This window comes from Idiotropiscis lumnitzeri, chromosome 5 (genome assembly GCF_059441095.1).
Source record: "Idiotropiscis lumnitzeri isolate Australia: NSW breed Sydney's pygmy pipehorse chromosome 5, RoL_Ilum_1.0, whole genome shotgun sequence".
Classification (NCBI taxonomy): Eukaryota; Metazoa; Chordata; class Actinopteri; order Syngnathiformes; family Syngnathidae; genus Idiotropiscis; species Idiotropiscis lumnitzeri.
Window position 1 is genome coordinate 14,867,212 of NC_142395.1, and position 20,839 is coordinate 14,888,050.

Consider the following 20,839-nt stretch of genomic DNA (forward strand, 5'->3'; position numbering starts at 1 on the left):
CTCGGCAACATGAGAGCGGCGTTTTTGGAAAACATGACCTCACTTACACGCTCAAAGATTCCCAGCGGTCCGAATTGTTGATCCTCGGAGGGCCATCGAGTGACCTCACGTAGTCCAAGTAGGTTGGTTTACGACGCCCACCATCAGCCTTGAGGCAAATCTGGAGCGTAAAAAAGTCGTATCAGAATATTCTCATAAGAATTAAGAAGTTGCCCTCATATACCCGTTATATTTGAGAACTTAAACACAGCAAGTTACTTGCAGTAACTATTTTTATTTCCCAGTGATTTGTAAGGTGCATCTTGGCATTTTACCGCCATCATTCAGCCATTACATTTTATTATTTTCTTTTTAATATTATCGAGAGTTAGCTTTCATGATGGCCCGCAGTTTGACTCAGGAGCAGTTTGTGCCCCAATAGGGGGAAAGTGCTGGGATCCATATTGTCCGAGACCTGGATAACACTTTTGTCGCCATCTACCAGGGGTGTCAGTCATTTCTGCCATGGGCCCCTTTTTAGTTAGTTTCCCATTGAGGCCCGTACTTACTGTGAAACCATATAAACATTATTATTATTGCTCATTGTCACAGTCCTGTGAGAAACACTTACTGGTATTTCAATTCTTTTCTGATTTTTTTTTTATGATTTTTTACATAAATGGGGTTTCTGCAATACAGATAAAGGTGAAATTAAAAAAAAATAATAATACAACATTAGACACGTTTTTTCACACTAGAGCAAGGATATGCAAACTAATGACCTAGTTTTGAAATCAAAATTCAAGAATAATCATTTGTTCAAGTCTTATTCAAGTAAATGCTTGCACTATCTCATTATTTTTCACATATGACAATCTGAAAATTCCTGACAGGTTTTAGCAAGCGTCATGGAAGTTGACTTGCTTGATTTGCTTTCGCGGGCCACATAAAATGATTTACGGGCCAGGTCTGGCCCCCGGGACTTGAGTTTGACAGCTGCGCTATTTCCAATCTACTTGTAGTTCTATGGTCAACATTACCTTTTTCAAAGAAAAAAAATAAAGATTAGCTGTCAATTCCCTGTACGGTGATTAGAAGTTGTAGCGTCGTATATCCATTCATTTCCCACGTGAGAACTTGTAACGTCAGGACGTTAACATGTTCCTCTCTGTGACGATAACAGATGAACAGGCGAGCTGACATACGTGTACGTGTCAATCACTTTGTTGCACTCTGTCTGCAGGCCTCTTCCAAAAATGTCATCCCCTTTGCTGTCTTTATCTCCTCCCCAGCATCCCTCTGCTTCCGACGCCTCCTCCAGCCATCATTGTGCTCCTATTCTTAGTCGTGATGTTGCCGGCACCACACGTGGACGCTCCCCCCTCAGCCACTGCCCTCCTCCCACTTTTATAGCCCTGTTTGTTTTATTTATCTGCCAGGCGTCCCCCTCTCGTATTGTCCCGGGTTATCTGCACTCTCCTGCAGATCGTGTTACCGCCCTGCGCGAGGTACTGACCCATCTCAGGGTTCACCTTTTTTTCTCCCCCCCCACCCCTTCCCCAAATCAGATTCTTATCATTACCTTCGTGATAAATAGGCGAGGGCTTAGGAGGGGAGATTACGAACGCTCGTCTCCGGTCCCCTCTTTATTTGTTCCCACTGTTCAAAGCGCTTGACTCCAAAAGATTTGGTGACTAGGAAAAAAAAAGGGTCTACTTGCGGTTCCCATGTGAACGCTGGTTTATCTCCTCTGGGCGTCCCTTAAAAGCCTTCTTCCCTGCTCCGTCTGGCTCCTCCAAGAGTTAGTCAGCGCGTCACAACTGAGCTCCCCCATCGATTTTTCACACGCTCCTTATCTGCCGCAATAGTTTTGGAACATTTTTTTTCCCTGCATTTGCCACTGCTGAGGGAAAGCGCACACCTGCTATTCCCACCTCAACAAACCCACCCACGGCCACTTGTCACCTTTCACCGACTTATTTTCTCTTCTGATGTTAACTTTGTGCTCATCAAAGGCCCAATCTAAAGTTCCTGCAGCCTGAATTACAACAGAGGAAATGGCGCTCATGGGAAACTTTCTCTAAAAAGGCGACATGAAAAGCAAAGTTGGACTAATTTAAATCAGACCGAAGCGCACTGTCATAAAATAACAGCGGAACACCTAAGGTCAAACATAAGTAGTTCAGGGACACAGTTTGGATTACAAAACAATTTTTCCACATCGGAAATAATGCCGTCAGCACAGTGAGTGAGTGGTTAGCACCTCTGCCCCTGGTTCTGAGGTTCTGGATTCGAAGCTTTAAGGTTGCTCATATTTCCTGTACGTGTGTTTTCTCACGTACGACGGCTTCCTCACTATTTTTCATAACATGCATGTTAGGTTCATTGGGGATGAAATTGCTTTGTTTTGCAAAGCCAAAGAAAATGCAAATCACCCTGAGTTTGGTGTGCAATGACCTGTGTGTGTATGTGCATGGGTGAGTGGTGTGTTCTTGGGTTCAACCTGTGACCATCTCGCTCTGTCGCCTTTGATTGATGGTCACTAACAGCCAATCCTGCGATGGAAAATATGGAATTCATTAGTTGGCTTCCCATTTGGGTTGAAAGGTTAAACTGCATCAAGGATCAAACGGGAGCAAGAGGAGATTGTTTGCTTTTGGACCTTGGTTATGGGTGGAACCTTGAGCAGCTGGCTCCCCTCCTCTATATCATGTGGACACTTTTAATTGGCCGGGTTGATAGAGGAACGCTAATATTAGTGGCGGGTCACAATATGTCCGGCAGGTTCACAGTCTTTGAGTAAACATGTCGACAGGGGCGAATGTTGAAGCGACGTCGTCAAATGTGAAGATGCGCAGCTGTTGGGTGCCCGTACTGGTGGTCTGTCCTGACACTATCACAAGGCAGATCCCTCTTTGTTTTCAAATTCATGGGCTTCAATTGGAATAGTTTCATTTCTTTGTTGGTATTATTATGAGACCTGATAAATCGCCATTTTTGGGCCTTTCCCATTTGTCGAAACTCAACTATTTGAAGTTATTTGTACCCAAAATTAGCACAGTAATGCCAACCATTTCCAAAGGTTCTTAAAAAGTTCACCATAAAAATGTGTCCAATTGCGACAAAATCTCAACCCCTTGTACTCGACAGATCTCCAATGCTTAATTGATGAATGCCTATCAGTAAAAATATCGGCGACCACACGTCAGGGTCCAATTGGCGATCTGCTGACCTGGAGACCCCTCTGGCTTTATCCCATTTAGGCCAATTATGAGACGAAATGAAGGATTTGATCCTCGATTCAAAAAGGCCTTCCACGTACCTTCTCCATCATGTTTGGCCAGCCGGTTAACAAGAGCAGGCCGGTGCATTAATGATGATGGATTCCACACCCAAGGCCTTTGGAGAACAATCACTCCCACAATGCCATGCTAGGGCCTGACCTCCTGACCTCTCTCAGGCCACACAGAAAAGGAAATCTATAAGCAGGTTTAGGGACAGAAGTGACCAGGAGAAAGCAAGAGAGTAGGCGGTTTGTTTGACAAACATGCTCGCGTGTAACATAGGTGAAGATGGTCAGTTTTATTAAAAGTCAATGAGGCATCTTATTTTCTCAAAGGTTGAATTTTGTTTTAAAGGCAGAAATAGTCTTGTTCATTAAGTATATTGCAAAACTTTCCAACTGCTTCTGAATACTGTTGAAAGTGAACTGAACATGCGGAAAAATTGGTTTGATGCCAATAAGTTGTGGCTAAATTTGGAAAGAACGATAAGAAATATAAATCTAGCTTTGTATTTAGAACCAACCAATCCATTGTTTACGAAACTAAATACTTTGAAATTCTATGTTTCCGTCAAACTCCATACTGCCCGTATATATAATAATTTACTGTGCCACAGTATCCAGAAGTTTGAAAATTGAGAGATTAGTGATTTAAGGGAAACTGTTGCCCTAAAAAAAACCAAAAAAAAAAACAGAAAACAAGGACTAACATAAAGCAGAACCATTTCTGTTAATGGTGGACATTAATGGCACAGTTATGAAAATGATTTAAAATGTGTGGTTCTATTATTTCTTTCAAAAGAATGTTCAAATTCAAAGTACTAACAAAATATGAATGAGTGTGCATGAGTGTATGAAAAATTTTTAATTTGAGTTTGACAGGTATTAAAAATATATATTTTCACCTCTTTATTACAAATTCTACTGTGTGAGATGATATATTTTGTGTTGGCGTTTTGTGGTCGATAATTCTTTTGTTGAAATATGCTGTATGTAAAAAAAGCCATCGGCTTGATGAACTTAAGCGTCATTCTATGCATTTTTGATTGGCTTGTTTTCTTGAAAAACAGTTTTCTTTTATTGAAGTTGATTGAATAAACAACCAACCAACCATTTATCTGTACTTGGGGATATTGCAATGCGAAGTGCATTGAAAACATTTTTTGTCAATTGTCAATCAAGTTTGAAAATTAGAATCGCAGTTCTAAAATGCAACATGTCCGTATTTGTGTTTCTTTTTAGTAACAACTCCAAAATATCGTTAAATTCTGACTCATTTATGTCTTTCCACAGTGTTTTAAGGTTTCAGTGTCATTTTCCATCTTTCCCACGAGGTGGAATGAGCACACTCATTGTGCTTTCATCTACTTTTATTGCAATATAATGAGGCAGCCTCAAAAGATGGTGGAATATATTCTGGTTAACTCCAACCTTGCATTACTATTGGAAATCAAGAGAAATTTTAGACATGTAAAAATTATTAATAAAATCACTCACAAAAATCAGTTTGTTTCCTGAGTTCATGGCGCACAGTAGTCCCTGCCTACCAAAGACGTATTTATACGTCTTAGCCTTTTTTTTTTTTTTTTGCATCATAGCTCCATGTTTTTATCTTTAAAACACAATATCCTGTACACCTTGCAAAATCAGTCAAAATCCAGAAAAAAAGGCAGTGATTGAGGTGTTTCCTCTCATGAAAACGGCTGGGATTGAATGAGTTAATTCGAACAAATAAAAGATGCAAATATGATTAATCTGGGTGGATGTTGAGGACCTCTAAAATACATTTTCACCAACATATATTCGCTGGGAAACAAATGGTGACACACGGTTTATAGGTCGAGTCATCTTAAACTGCTGGCATTTCCATGAAAGATGTGAACTTTAACACAGATAGCCGCCGGGACGTTCTTGTTGATGATGTGAAAATGTTCACTTGGCCACTGTAATGACACACTATCTCCAGCTTTGTGCGTGTGTGTTTTGAGATATTGATTACACTTCTGTCCTTATCTCACCGAGGTAGTGGGGGAGGATTTTAGAGGCGGCGTGGGGTGGTGGCGGTGGCTGGGGTCATGTGAAATTGTAAATGGGACCTTTCATAAAAGTCCATGGGTACAAACATTGTGCATTGAAGGCCAAATTGTTTTCCATGAAGAACTGACAGAGCCATCCTTTCATTGCTGAGCAAACCTGACTCATTATTTGCATTTAGTTAAAAAAAAAAAAAAAAAGATGGAGGCCATCATACCTAGTCTGGTTGGCTCCTCTTCAATTAGCTGTAAGGCTTGTTTATCCCGAGTGGCGCAATATAGTTTAACCTCGCTGGCAGATTGTTTCAATGCTGCCCAAGGCCCCACCGGGACAAATAAGGTTAACCGCTGGGAATGAACAAGAGGTGGGCTGTCAGAGAGGGGGGTGGTCACTTCTTGTAGTGATGTCATACCAGAGAAAGAATAATAACTCTGTCTGTGTGATTAATGAGTCATGTGGTTCTGTTGATGAAAAGACATGAAATAAACCAATAATGTCAAATATGAAATCTCCTCATTACAAATTATGTCAATTTCACGTTTTATTCTAAAATCGATACTACCGGTCAGGGCCCACGTGCATGGTATTGTTTTAGTTATTTATTTTTACAAATTATGGACCAATATTAAGCGTGTTAAGTGTTGAAAATGGACAATGCAGTATTAAAGCGCTTTGTTCCCAAAGAGCCGCTGAGTTCTATCATACCAATAAAAATTGATCTAACTCAGGATGTAAAATCCCGTCCAACAATTATGACACGGAAACAAGCGGAAGAAGCTCATGCCGCAATACACATATTGAGTCAGCGCTCCTTCTCGTCGAACAGCACAATTGAAAATAAATAAATAAAATGTTGCTTGGAGTCCAATCAAAGCTAAGAAGCCAGCATCATAGAAGAACTAAATAGAAGTCATTTGTTTAAATAAATAAATAAATAAAAACTTCTCAGAAGCATTCAAGGTGCCGCTGTACAGTTTTACTGTATTCCAGTTTACTGGTTAATGACCAGTTAAGCTTCTGGGAAAGTTCCATGACTCATCAGTATGCCCCCCCCCCCCATTCATAAGTGGCATGACTCACGAAAATATGATTCCATTCGCCCTCTGCTGCCTGTTCATGATGTGTGTGAGTCACACGGCAGCAGTTTGAAGAGAGAAAAAAAAAAACACACGCATCTCACTCCGAGTGTTTTGTTGCCCAACGTCAATCTATACCGTCTTGTTCCCATCAATGTCACGCAGCAGCCCCGTTCGGCATTCTTGCAAGGAGTGAACGGCTGCGGGATTAAAGCGGACAGGTGTTCTCGCTCCTTGGAGAAATAAAAACAAGGAAACCGTCGATGGCGGGCCATGTCGGCGGAACATCCATAAAATAGATCATGGGCTTGGGGCCAGGAAATAGACGATCCATCAGTCCGATTGAGGACTCATTGGTGGATCTTGAGCTAATGTTTAGCTCGCTGTGGGAACATGTTAGCTTGTCAGGTGGGACGTGAGTAGTTTTAAGAGCGAAGGCTGAACAAACTGCAAAAAAGTGGAAAAAGTGGACCATTCACATTGAGATGCTCCGCAAAGGCGAAAAAAAATAGAAAAATTAAATTGTGGTTAAACAGAGATTTTTTGTGACAAAATATTTTCTGGTGTGTTGGACAGTGACAATTGTTTTTCACACAACCGGGCTGGGATACCGGCTCTGAAGCAGCATATATTTTAGCTTCTCAGTGCTGCCATGTCAGACGAATCCGCCCAGGACCTTCAGAATTAGTAGTGCTGGCTGATGTAAGCGAGGCTAGATTAGAAATGTCTGCCATTGTTTCTTTAACATTCATTCTCATAGGGCCAATGTACCCAGAGAAAATCCACATAGGCACGGGGAGAACATGCAAACTCCACACAGGATGGCCGGCGCCGGAATCGAAGTCCGCACCTCTGTACTGTGAGGCGGTCGTGCTTAGCAGTCGCCCACTGTGCCGCCCATGGTAAAAAAAAATCAAATGTTCATTACCTTGAAAAAATATTTTTTTAATGCAAACAAATTTTAAATTTGAAAAAAAATCTAAATAAATATTAAATGACAAATTGAAATACCATTCAAGTCAAATCAAAGCTACCTCCAATAAAATACAACATAAAAATGTAAATATTTTTATACTATGCTTTTTTTTTAATATATAATTATGAATGTGCGCTATAATTACAGCCATTTTATGGCACTTGTTGAAAAAGACATTCATTATTATTTCTCATTGGTATGAAATGAGATGCCATGTAACAAGCCACAGAAAGGAAACTTGGGGTTATCGTGTGTTTTTTTTTTTTCTTCCCAGCTCTGCCAGTGAAAAGGCCTCAACAGCGCAACAGCATAGTGGGCCAGCGAGTCGGTACTATGCCATGCAATCTGGACCATTATGCCCTAAGTAGCTCCGTGACAGTTACTCGTCTGGGTTCGTAAACGACAATCTTCCGTTTAGTAGAGTGAATTGGCAGTCAGCTCGGAATTAGCGTGTCGCTCTACGGTTCTTGACACAGACCTCCCACAGGAAACAGATTGAATCTTTTGTGTATAATAACATCATATTATAGGCAGCGTGCGTGCGTGTGTGCGCGGGCCCCGCCGGCGAAGCGCTGTCATCGTGGGAACGCTAATTGGATTTGCCGGCTGAGCGCTCCGCGACCGCGGCGGCTTGCTGTCAGGGATAATGACGAGCCGAGACTGGCTGCGGCCTGTCGAGGAGCGTCCCGGAAGGCCGCAAATATCATACGACTGGTGAATTTGTCACCCTCCTATCACGCCGCGAAACCCGCTACAAGCGTGTGATTTATATCGCCTCGCCTCTAAGAACACGGCTTAACCTCTCAGTCAGTAATCTTGTGGCGGTTTATCTCCGCCGTGCTACAAGTGGCGCAGCTAACAGTGTAAGCATTGTCGTGGATGTCCCGAGCTGTGGACTGGGGCCGTTGTTAATGGGCGAGGTTTCGACAGGCAGAACTAAAGAGTGATTTACTCCACTTGTCGCTTGGCTTTTTTTTGTTTTGCAGGACAAGTCTTCCCAAGGAGATTCACGTTGGTAATGCTGGCATTCCAAAGCAGCATACCTACCCAAAGCAAAGTGTGTGCAAGTGAGAGAGAGAGAGAGAGCGAGAGAGAGACAGAGAGACTTGTTGAGTAGTTTTTAAATTTTAACGCAGATCTGGAAAACAGGAGCACCCAAGTCTGGTCCTTGTGAGCTTCCTATCCAGCCTGTTTTAGAATCCTCCAACACATCTCATTCAAATGCAAGTTTGCAGAAACTTGATTACAATCCTGATCATTAGAATCAGGTCTGATGGAGGAGGGAGACAACAAAAGAGGCTGGATAAGGGCTCTCGAGGACCGTAGTTGGGAACCCCTGCTGTAAAATGTGGTTAGGATAGTGAGTTGACTAAATTTTTTTGATTAGAGTGAAAATTTGATTGCAGTGGTTTCAAAACAAATATTTGGATTTTTTTTTTAAATTGGATTTAGTTAAAGCTGACTGTCAGCTTAATTTTTTTTTTTTTTTTAAGCATCCATAATTAGCAATCGACATAGCAAAGCATTGATGTTTTGTATTCTTGATATTTTAAGGTTTATTTTAAAGATCGCCTTCTCACCGCGTTACCATCATGCGTAGTCCTCGTGACGGCACACAACCGCGGATGTCTTTGCGGTTTTCCATTGTGAATGGATTTCATGTTCGTTTTATTAATCCATCCACTATCTGAGTCACTTCTCCTCACAAGGGTCGCGGCCATGCTAGAGCCTATCCCAGCTGACAACGTTGGCGAGTTGCACCCTGGACTGGCTGCCAGCCAATCACAGTCTTTAATAAATTTCAAAATTATTTAAATTTTCTCATCCCCTCAAACATAACTTACTTTATCGATAGTCTGCCAACATTTTTTGTGAGTGATATGTGTGTGTGGTGTAATAGCTGGTTTCCTGTTATCATTTTTTTTTTTTTTTGATACGCTTAAAAATTCTTGGCAGACTCCCCTGTGTCAAAAATGAGGTCTTTGGAGTGAGTCCTAAAATTCAGCGTTGGCTTTTCAAAGAAATTGAGTCAAAAAGCATTCAGCTAAATTCTTTCTTGTCAAGGCAAAAGTGGCGTATTAATTCAACCCCCACCCTAAGCCACTTGGGCATGTTTTAGTGCAAACGTAATTACGACCCCTGCTCCTTGGAAAGAACTCCTCTTCAATACCTGATGATGTCAAGACCCTTTGTGAGGTGGCCGAGGCTGCCTCTCGTGACCTTTTTTCTTTCTAGACGCTGACCTCCTTCCTCCTCATCCTCCTCCTCCTTTGACCGACTCTTCCTTCCTCTTTTTTTTCCAACTCCTCGCTACTTGATAACTCCCCATCCGCCAGCCTATTGGCTTGCCCGCCTGCCTTTATAGCAAACGTCATTTGAACATATTTCAGCGCTCTTGGAGGGTTTGACAAAGTTTTATTGGCCCGGCGTAGCGCAATGTAATCTGGCAAACAAGTGTTGTGACCGACAGCTTGTCTGGACCTTTATTTATTTATTTTTATTTAATGACATGGTTGCTACACACACATATCCGACGATCCAACAATTAACGGCGCATTTCATTTTGCCATTGTTTTAAATAAGCTTCCTTCGTCTTCCAGAATCTGTGTGTTACTTCACATTTTTGGCGCACAACTATAGCAAAACTCACAGCTGCGATTGGATTATTGCAGGTATTCCAAATTGTGCCCGTTAAAAGATGGATGCCGTTTGGGCGTTTTTTTTTTTTTTTTTTTTTTGCAATATATGGACCCACTTTTACTGCGAGTATTGAAAGTCATTTGGTATTTAGCCCAAGTCGGCATGCTTGTCCTCATGTGTAGTAAAACGACATTTGTGTGTGAAAATTGGAGCTCCTAAAGCAGTGGGTGGGACACGTATGGTGGTCCACTACATATGTTGTGAGACTTCAGCTCAGTGAGGAGCTAAAACTGCAACGGGTCTTACCCTGGGACCCACCAGCGGTGACTCACTTTTCCATTTTTATTCCCCATTATAAGTAAGTTGGGGTCAAATTCTGCCTTGAATAGAGAACAATTTTGCATATGATTATTCTCCCTCAACCCATGAGTCAGATTTTCTTCAGGCATCCGTTTAGTGAGCAGGAGTCTGAAGTCACAGAGGTGGTGTATAAGTCAAAACATGAGTTGTCTGGATTTTAGAGTAGCCTGATGAATTATAAAATCACACATGATGAAAAAACAAAATCGGCACCGATACCGATTTTACTGATCAGTTAGAAATTGTGTAAACATGTCCATCATAACAGGACGCATGGAAAAAGTCGGAAGAACGCATGCCTGAATTCAAACCAAAAGTCAGCCAATTTGATTTGACTTGGGTGAGCTCCTACCAGAGAATTCACCGAAATGAGCGTCAATCGGAGGCATCTATCCTTTACAAATAGGCAACGCTAAATGGGAGTTTAATGTGGGTAAAGCCTGACGTCACCTTTTGATGAGCATTTGCACAAAATAATTTCAGGCGGTTGGCCTGCTAATGTGGGATTTTTTTTATTTGATTTTATTTTTTACATTTAAAATTAAAATAAGTCCAGAGATGTCTTGGACAACGCATTCATTGCACAGATTGTATTGCAGTATTAAAGGAAGTACAAATCTGACATTATTTAATGATTTTCTATACAGCTGTTGTGTTGCCTGGTTGCCATGCAGCCCCTCCTCGCCCAGCAAAGGGGGACAATACATGAATGGATAACGTCAATAGTGGAGTTTTGAGTCGTATACATACAATTGTGTGTGTGTTTCCAATATGGAGGGGAATAAGACGCGCAATGGGGGCGGGGGGGCTATTCATTTGTCCTTTGGCCTGATTTTCTACCTCCTTTCTTCATCTGCGCAATCCCCAGTGATTATAGCGCACTTAAATGCCTAATTGGCTTTACTCCTTATTAGCCATACAATTATACAGGCAGCGGGATTGTCAGCCATCTGTAAGAGGAGGGGACGGCCGCTCGCATCCATTCCATAATTCAATTTAACAGCGCACATATTCTCATTCTTCCTTTTGTGCGCCGCTTATCCTGACTTGCAGGGCTCTTGCTCGGCTTTGCTTTTGCTTTTCACCGCCTCACCTTTTGTCCCACATTTGTTTAAAAAAAAACAAAAAACAACAACAACAAAAAAAAAAACATCAGCGATAACGCAAACACTCATAATTCACTTGTTTGCCTGTTGGTAGGTGGACCCAAACACAAGAACAGTCAATAACCTCCCTTTTTGTTTGGATTTAAAAGACAAAACTTGTTCCAGTAGACAATTTAGGCCTGGGGTATAGCACCATCCATTAATATGGAGCTGCCCATTTGACGGAAAACTTTGCCAAAAAATTGCATTAAATCAACAACAGGTGATTTATTTTTCCAGCTTTTTGATGCTTTTTTCGGCTAAATGATCAAGTATTTACAATCGTAATCATGTTAATTTGGCCATTTTCCCTTTAAATAAAAAATAGGCTACGCTATATATTAGTGCTGTCATGCAATTAATTTTCTATTTAATTAATCACAAAAAATCCATAATTAATTGTGATTAATCACATTTTTCAACAGGAATTTACTTGAATAATATTTTGGAATTCATGTAAAATCACCAAATATTAAGTGATCCCTGAATACTATCTAAATGGAGTCATCGTTACAGGCATTTTCTGTCGAAAAAAATTCTCAAAACGTATCCATTTAGTTGTGCCCACACGCACCACACTCCAGCAGTGTTGGTTTGCAAATCCATGAGGTAATTTGAGTAACTTGTTTTATTCTGTGATGATGTGCTAAAGATTAATTCATCTAGAGTTAAAACTTTAATTTTGACAGCCCAAATATATATATATATATATATATATATATATATAATAATAGAATCACAAATTGTAAAATGTATCATTGGATTATCATTGACGTATGACCACTGTATTGTGCTGAGCTGTGATTGGCCAGTCTGCCTTTGATTTGCATATATATAACTATAACTATTTCTCATGGTGACTTTTCTATGAGAACAAGAAGCACATTTTGTCAGCAAAGTTCTCCCACATGTGATGGATGAAAGTGAGCCCGGACTGTTTTCAGAGTGCCGCTTCATTATCCGTCGGCCATTTAAGGGCGACGAAGAAGCCGTCCGTCTGCCCGGGGTCTTGTAGCAATCCCCCCCCCCCTCACACACACACACATTTTGCACTCCCACTGTCATAAGTCAGCACTGATGCTATCTAATGACAAGGCAAGACTTGCCGCTTCCTGATGCCATTATCAAACGCCACCTCGTCCGTCAGGCGGCGGCGTGACAGGGAATGTGAATGTGATGACAGGAAAAGAGCGCCGATGATGATTATGATGATGAGAGGCCAGAGAGGAGGAAGGAGCAAGAAGAGTGTTAGGGGGTGGCCCACCTTTTTACCCCCCTCTGACCCGTGATCCAATACAAGAAAAACTGTTGACAACTTGGGTTCAGGGTTATTTCCCATTCGGAGTTGGTTGGCAGGACACATTAATTAAACACTTTTACACTCATCATTTGAAACACGTGATTGTACCTCTATGTGTCGGGTTTGGTATCATTTTCCATAATTAATATACTTCTACGTGACATTTTTTAAAATTTTCTGTTGGTGCTACCTTATACTACATTTTGGTACTCCCTTTGAGACTTAGGCAGGGCATCTTGAATATGTTTTCCTTAATTAATGCACTTTTATATACATGTCATCATAATATTTTTTTGGGCACAGTTATATATCACGTTGGTGCTAAAATCATTTTCTGTAGTAAATGTACTTTTAAACTAATACTATGCTCGTGTTTCATGCTATTGCTTGATTGTTTTCAGGTATTTCATTTTAAAGTTTATTTTACATTGGTGGTACCTTACTTTATTTCAACTTCCCTTGAGTCTTGACCGGGCAATTCCATTTCCTCCCATAGTTAATATTAATTTACACCCATCTCAATGTTTTTGAACATGTCCCATAGTATTGTATTTTATTCTTGTCTTTTTTCAGTGTTTTTTTAATCGTGTTACTTTATATCCTAAGATCCTTTGAGACTTGGCTGGTGTCCTCATTGTGTAATGTTATTTAATTTTAGTTTTTTTTTTTTTTTTTTTTTGATTTACTTCCCATTGGTACCTTAGTTCATGATAACCTTTTTAGGGATATTTTATTATCCAGATAGTTTCTCCTGGTGTGTGTTTTTTTGTTTTTTCTTTTGAAAGCCTTCTCAAAACTTGGTTGAGTGCCTTTGTTACTTTAATGCACACAACCCCACACGCACGCAAACGCACGCACACACATGTTCATGTGAATAAAAGATTGGTTTTTAAGTGTTCTATGCCAGAAATCTTTTGTATATACAATCAGCGCACAGTCCACCTTGGCGGCGGTCGGTGCTCTCCCAAGTGCCTTTTAAGTCCGTCTTTGTCAAGGCTGCTCTTGTATCGGATCTCATTAGATTGTGCAGGTGCGCCTACAATATACATGTCTTAAAACAAAAATAAAACAAAAAAACTATTATCCAGTCATGCTAATCTGCGGCATAAAGCCGTAGTTTGTATGATAAGTATCATGACGTTCCTATTGGCTAATCTAGCATGGTAGGTACCGGAGACCATATGGTATGGTGGACTCAAAGACACACTTTTCAAAGCACAGGAACTTTTTCCAGAATGCTGAATGACTCGAGTTTCTTTTCTGTTTTTTCTTTAATGCTGGCGTGGATTAACATGTTTGGAAATTCTAACTCTCTCCGGCTGACATCTGAAGAAAAGCTTTTGACATTTTTTCACATGATCAGGGCCCTGCTTGGAGCGAAAGAGAGGAGGGGAGGGGGGTGAAGGAAAACAGTGGCTTTTGAAAGGCAGTGAAGCCCAGGGAAATTGTTTGTTGACCAGACAAGCAGCATCCAATTGCGGCTGTCAAACTTCTGTGTGGCAAGCGGAATTCCTTTGGGGGAACAGATTAATAGTTCATTTTCATGCGGTTTGCATTCACAGCCGGAGAGACGACGGAGCAAGTGAGCGTGAATGGTGCCGCTTTTATGAACAGTCGCCTTTATTATGACATCGACAAATCCCACCGGAGCACAGACATCTTTTTTCATCGATTTTTGACAGACGTTTGTGTCAATGGGCGGAGTGTTGTGCAATGCGACAAGTCTGATGTCAAGTCTGTTTTATTGGCATGGCAGTCCCCATATTCTGCAGATTTTGAAATATGACGGAATTTAGCGCAAATTATTTTGTGGCCACACAGGCTACATCTCGCAGCATATATGGACCATATTTTGCGAATCACTGGTTTAAAGTATTTAGTCCATAAGAAGCCAGACAACAGTTGCATCAAGTAATCATTAAAAGTGTTACATTCGTCTTTATTTGTTACACTTTATCACCAACCAATCACTTTTCCCGGGAAAAGTGCTCAACACTGCTGTACTGTTCAGGAACTTTTTGTCCCTCCTCTGAGTTTTAACCAATCGATGCCAGGAAGTGCCATTTATTAAACGTTATCATTGGCCGTGTTAAAATTATACGGGCGGAGACATTGTAAACACAAAAGCGTTACTCACTAATGGCGGCCTAAGAACGAGTGACGCTATCGATCATTCGGCGTCCGAGCGGCTGCAACTTTAACAGCTCACTTACTTTTTAACGGGGGGATAAATCTGAGCCAGGAGCTTTTTATATCGTGCTCATATGTATGTCGCATGTATGTGGGGGAGAAGGAGGTGGGATAAACTGATTGCGATTTGCCGGCAACAAGTTCAGCGAGTATGCCGCCTTTTGCCTAAAGTCAACTGAGAGCACAGCCGAGACCCTCGTGAGGATAAGCGGTCCAGAAAATGGATGGATGGTAAAACCGAGGCCGAGTTGCATTAAACACAAAGTGAGGCGTTTCGGGAGGGGGGGGCGAGACAGACGCCCTCATTGAGCTTTCTGTCATTCCTCAGCGGGCTCAGACGCACACGGCGAGGATCTATGTAAGCTCCGTGCGACGAGACGCGCAATCCGTCTCCCCGTCTCCTCTCAATAGCGCTCAAAGTATTCATTAGGACGTATGGTTTTTCTTTGTATGCTCGCCATCGGAGAAGTTAATGTAGTTCATTTGTCATTTCAATCACTCTGAGATGTCTTCCTCAATTAAAGGATTCCCGTTGGGAAGCGTGTGCGTGATCCATGGGAATGACTTTAGATTTGATAAGCTGAATGAACCCAACATGGTTTTTACGTGTGTCAATGGGCAGTATGCAGTATGCATGATGCAACAGACACTGGTCGACAGAATAAAATTTCAGTCATGTGACTATGGAACTAAGGCTATGTTGAGGTTAGCCATTTCTCTCATTACTCTACTTGCGTCCATTTCTAGCTCCCCTTTCCTTGCCGAGCAGCACCGCACCATATCACCAACAATGACTCCTCCATCTCCACTTTCCACGCATGCACATCGACTTTGCTCTCAAGATGTGTTGCATTGTATTTTTGACATGATTTCCCCATGGAACTAGTAGCAGTGTGATCGGGAGGGCTGGCTTTGTATGGCTGACTTTCCGGTGATTTGTACGTGGAAAGATATTAGCTTTCATTCATTGAATGATAATCAACCCCTTAGACGCCGATCAGACATGTTTCATATATACTCGGACATGTTGAAATTGTGTGGCAATGTGGATAAACAGTTGTGTGAAGTAAAAACAAATTTTGTGCATGATAGTTTCATCGATTTTAGCTTTGATAATTGTGTCGTGGTACGCTCGCCTGACTTGTGTTGGATCGGCTCCTGCAGAGTGACAGTGTTTGTTTGCCTTTTGACTAGCTGGCGACCCATCCGGGGTGGAGTCCGCCTTCTGCTTGAAGTCACTTGGGATAGGCTCTAGCACCCCGCCACGAGCAGTGTTGAAGCTGACACGTAATTCCCTGCGATTGGCTGGTATCCTGTCTGAGATGTACCCAGCATCTCGTCACGTCAGCTCGGATCGGCTCCAGCCGACCTGCAACCCGAGTGAAGAAGGATGGAGAGATCTGAATGTTGGCCGTCATTGTAGACGGCTTTCAGGCACATGCAGATTATATGTCCAGCTTTACAAGATGAGACAAACTAAAGTGAAGTGGTTGCTCGAGCTCGCAGAATAACTTTCATTTTTCAATTTTGATTCTAGCTCAGTGAGCACGGATAGGGGCATGAGTGAGAATGATAGTTTGTCTGTGTCCTCCAATTAACTGGTAACCAACCCATGTAGCCGGGTGTCTGTCACAAGTAAAGCTCATAGTATATATAGTCATACACTAATGTTCTATCCTCTTATGCTTTTCGACCTCGGTTCAACTTCTGCCCCGGTTACATCCTTGATGGCAGAGCCAACGTCAAGGAGTCGTGATGTCACTCAAATAAAGGTCCTGACGAGCCAAACGCTAAGTAAGAGCTTTACTTGGGTGCTCCCACTCACTCTTTAATTCCCTGTCAAGCAGGTACAAGGAACAGGACTTCCAGGAACAGGCCTTTAATCTTCCCGTCGTGGTTGAGCCCATTGACAGCATCGCCAATACTGGACATCAATACGCATATTACACAACAAAGTTCAGCTAAATGGTAGGAAAGGAACTGGCCTGACTGGGATATGTAAGACCCCGAGGAGACAAAACCAAGGCATACGTCAACCCGTATCAACATAACTAATTAACCTCTTCCTAAAACAATTTTGAATGTGAATGGACAATGCATCAACAAATGTGACAAAGTCTCACGATTCACAGAATAAGATTTGTTTCCGTCTTGTATCCTTACAAATGTACAAAATCAAGCTTGCAAATTGTGTACCAAAGACTGCTCAACTTGAAACATGGCCATTAGAGCAAACTCGAGATAGTTGACTCCCCACCACTCCCTCCGGTTCACTTTGGTAGATGGGCATCCCCCAGGTCCTAGAGGTTCAGCCCCTAATTACAGAGCAGCTAAAATTACACGACCTGCAAGAAAGGAGAAATCCGGCCATTGTCAAGATACGCCCGCCTCACCCTCTGATGATACCTGCGCATTTGAGAGGTACAAATAATCCTGTCAAAGGTAAACAATGGCTGCTGCTGCACCTGCCCGACTCCACCTCCGGACAATTAAGTGGCAAAAAAAAAAACAACCTTTATCACACTATTTGTGAGCACTTAAAAGCGACTCAAACAACATGGATGTCAGGTGTGGGCTGGTACAGTATCTCACGCCAAAACTGAAACAGTGTAGAATTAACCAATCAAAACTTGGTGACAAGTAACCAAAGCCCAAAATTTGACCTCAACTACCGTTCATCTTGCTTTACAGTAGCTTACTTTTAAAAGCAGAAACTCAGAAGACTCCTTGCTTTCTTTTCTCCTAGTAGAGTTCAAGTAGAGTAGCGTGAATGGGGGTTTGCAAAAGACATTTGGCAGACAGAAATGTTCTTGTGGGGTTGATGCTGGAAGAAGAGGTGAAAGTTCTTCTCGTTGTAACGTATGGTGAGTGAAGACTGAGCTGAAGCGAAAGAGTTGTTTTCCTGCGATTGGCAAGTCACCGGTCTAGGGTTTACCCCACCTTGATCCCAAAGTCAACTGGGATAGGCTCCAGTGCACCCACAACCCTTGTGAGGATAAGCGGTGTAGAAGATGGTATGATAGAGTTGTTTTGGGATAAATTTATTAAAAATAAATTCATAAATAAAATAGTAATTGCTAATTCTTGTTTTGACTTGCAGTAAAAACCATCCATCCATTTTCTGTCATTTTCTTTCCTTAGGGTAACGATTAAAATGGATCCTTGGTCGCCAGCCAATCACAGGCCCACCTCGGCTGCATTTTATCATAATCAAATAATTGGTGAGCTATTCGTCTTAAAGTTAATGTTGTAAAAGTAGATTGACAATTTGGGATTCTAGTTTTAGGTCTTTAAAGTTTTAAAATGGGGAATTGTGATCATTTTTAGGGTGAATGTCAAATACTTGTGGACTTTTGCTATTTGCCTCGGGGCTTGGTCCCTGAAATCCCTGAGAGTTTGAAGACTATTGGCTGAAGTGAGACTTGCAGGGAGGTGAATCGGATTAAATATTAAGAGATTGCCAGCCAGCTGTGTGGCATACAGATCCCCAAAAAACATTCACCATCACATCCACATCTATTGACTTGATTGCACGTAAAAATATGGGTGTAGTTCTCAAATGAGCAGTTGTTGCATGTTCCTCGTTTTTTTTTTTTTTTTTTTTTTTGGACTCACAGCCTCACTGGATGGGCTCAAAGACTTGGAGTATGCACGGGAGGACCACATAATCATCTGATTTGGCACTGTTCTCTAGGAAAATTGCTTACGCACCTTCGACCAGTTTTATGTAAACATATTAGGGCTCGGGTGTATGGGGAAAAAAATCCTAGCAATATTTATTAATGAGGGTCCATTACTGTAATCATCTACGTCAATCCAGCATTTTTAACCTTACTAACCGGTACCATGTCCTTTGCAAAACAACATGATACTGCATTTGTGATATCACTGTCGATTTTCGTAACTGTGAGGTAAAACCACTGGTCTCCACCGTGCTAAGTAAAAGACCACTCTTCCCTAACGTACACATGGAATCTGCATTTAAAATTCATGCAGTGAGGCTACATGGTTGTATTTTAAGAACACGCACACTTACATAGTGAATGAAATGCTGTGTAACAGAGTGACGCTGTTGTGCGTATCATTCACAAGTTGTTGAGTTTGCATGACAGCGCAGGCAATCGTTGGTGTTAATGAGTTGACCTACGGGTTCAAAGTTTAAGCCGCCTTCCAGTTGACTTGTCAGCACAGTGGACCTTTGTGTTGGGAGGAGCTTCTAAGTGTGTGACGGGGCGCAAGTGTGCTCAGTTCCAAGTGTTTGTCATTGTGACATTGTTACGGCATCTACCCGTAATTTTTTTCTTTAGCTATGTATGCTAGCGATGTATAGTGACTGCTTGCATCTGAGGACAATGCCTCACACATCAAAGAATGCAATCAACTCTTGCTTTCTTCGACCTTGGTGATGTTGCGATTTTTCGCTGAAAGCTCTGGCATTTGGTCTCAGAGTCGTACTCTAAAGTTCATGACTCTTTACCGATGATAGCCCCTCGCAAGTCTGGTTCGGTACAAAGTGTCCTGACGTGCTTGAATTCGGCGACCGTTCTGGTCATTGTACACCGGGCATTACTCATGCCAAAGTCTTTGGTGCTAATCTTCCAGAAGTTGTCTCATTTCATGCCCAACTCATTTGCGATCAATTGAACAGTCAAGTGACAATCGCCGCAGACCATTTGCTAGCTCCTGGGGTCATCTTCATCTGCATTTTCACAAACTGGACCAGGTTTCTGGGGTTGATTATTTCATTTGGTCAACCAATCTCAAGAGGACTTTTTTTTTAAAGCTGCCGAAGAAGACTGCGGATGCACGTCGAAACTAGCAGAGGTAAAAAAAAAAAAAGAAACTCTGATGTCTGAACAAATGAAACACATCACCTATTTAACATAAAGAAGACAAAATCATTCTTTTGACAATTCAGGTTTTTGGCGTTAACATTGGCGGTGGCATGTATCATGGCCACTTCCCCAAATATCCCGAAACGAAACATATGCTCAGGACAGACGCTTTTCTTCCTGACCTTCCCTGCTAGGGTGGTGTGCAACTAAGCTTGTGAATGGATTTGCAGCAGCTCAACATTTACACCATATGGATGCTTTATTACCCAGTAATGATCTCTCTCTCTCTCGCTCTCTCTCTTTCTCTCTCTCTGTGTCTGTCTTTCTTTCTCCCTCCCTCTCTCCCACTGTCTAACTCGAGATGATTGGAAAAAAGCAAACAGTCTTATTGGTTGACCAGGTGATTAGAAAGACTTAAATGGGGATTTAATACAATTCGACGGAGGAATGTGAGGGATTTTTATTTTACTCACTTGGTGTGTCCAACTGGGAGCGAGCCCATGAACGGATCTATAAAAATCCATCCAATTAAATACAAGTCATAGGAAGCCTGAATGAATTGTTGCAGACAAGGGATGACTTAAAATGTCAATGAGACATGGTTTAGCGATGCTCTGGTATCCTGATACTGCATGGACAGATAGTTTATGCTATGCTGTGCTATATGCGCATGTTTATGCTCTGTTATGTTGCAGACGTTCAAAGCATTTGGCACAACTGAATGAGTAAGGCCATCACCGTAATGCTTCGCTATGTATGCTATGCTATCATCCGTTCTGGATGAACTTAAGTGATAAAGGCCGCAACCAGTTATTGTATGCGTGTACCTTATATATGTTATTTCATGCTACGCTATTCTGTCCTAGACTCTGCCATGTCATGCTGTACTGTGGACGTACTTATGTTAATAATGTTATGTAATGTTTTCTTCCCGCTTGTGTCACGGTACGTTATATTATGTTACGTTACGAGCGATGATGTGGTTAGCAAATTAAAACAAGACCCACTTTCCTCACTGATT

General features: G+C 41.7%; 1 long non-coding RNA gene across 10 annotated transcripts in view; it reads left to right on the top strand.

Moving 5' to 3' along the window:
• Window positions 1-20,839, top strand: part of LOC148337015 (uncharacterized) — a 150,418-nt gene that overhangs the window by 64,358 nt on the left and 65,221 nt on the right. For 2 of the 10 annotated variants that reach the window (XR_015843250.1, XR_015843244.1), the window contains 2 exons: window positions 16,718-16,755; window positions 16,831-16,977. The exons of the other annotated variants lie outside the window; for them this stretch is intronic. This is a non-coding gene — a long non-coding RNA (uncharacterized LOC148337015). Of the gene's footprint in view, window positions 1-16,717; window positions 16,756-16,830; window positions 16,978-20,839 lie in introns of those variants that run through there. 10 annotated transcript variants of the gene reach the window in all.